This window comes from Austrofundulus limnaeus, unplaced genomic scaffold (genome assembly GCF_001266775.1).
Source record: "Austrofundulus limnaeus strain Quisiro unplaced genomic scaffold, Austrofundulus_limnaeus-1.0 Scaffold554, whole genome shotgun sequence".
NCBI classification, from domain to species: domain Eukaryota; kingdom Metazoa; phylum Chordata; class Actinopteri; order Cyprinodontiformes; family Rivulidae; genus Austrofundulus; species Austrofundulus limnaeus.
The window spans coordinates 102,435-103,056 of NW_013952956.1; positions in this window are offsets into that span (position 1 = coordinate 102,435).

A 622-nucleotide genomic window follows, 5' to 3' on the forward strand; every position below is an offset into this window, starting at 1 on the left:
GTTTAGTTTTTTGTGCTGTCTAGAGGAAATAAATAAGAAAAAATGGTGCGCACAACTCCAGTTTTCTTACAAAAAAGGGGAAAGAGTAAATTGGTGCCCGGTTCTGAAGAATCATAAAAATGGCATAACCAACACTCAAAAAATATTGAAACATGATATTTTTTGGAGTGCTGTCTACAGTAAAAGCAACATAAGGTTTTCTGGTGAATTTACAGTTAGGTCCATATATATTTGAAGAGAGACATTTTTTTAAATTTTGGTTCTAGACATTACCACAATGAATTTTAAACAAAACAATTCAGATGCAGTTGAAGTTCAGACTTTCAAATTTAATTCAGTGGGTTGAACAAAATGATTGCATAAAAATGTGAGGAACTAAAGAATCTTTTAAACACAATCCCTTCATTTCAGAGGCTCAAAAGTAATTGGACAGATTAAATAATTGTAAATAAAATGTTCATTTCTAGTACTTGGTTGAAAAGCCTTTGTTGTCAATGACTGGCTGAAGTCTTGACCTCCTGGACATCACCAGACACTGTGTTTCCTCCCTTTTAGTGCTCTGCCAGTTCTTCACTGCAGAGGTTAGTTTGTGGGCCTTTCTGTCTGAAGTTTAGTCTTTAAC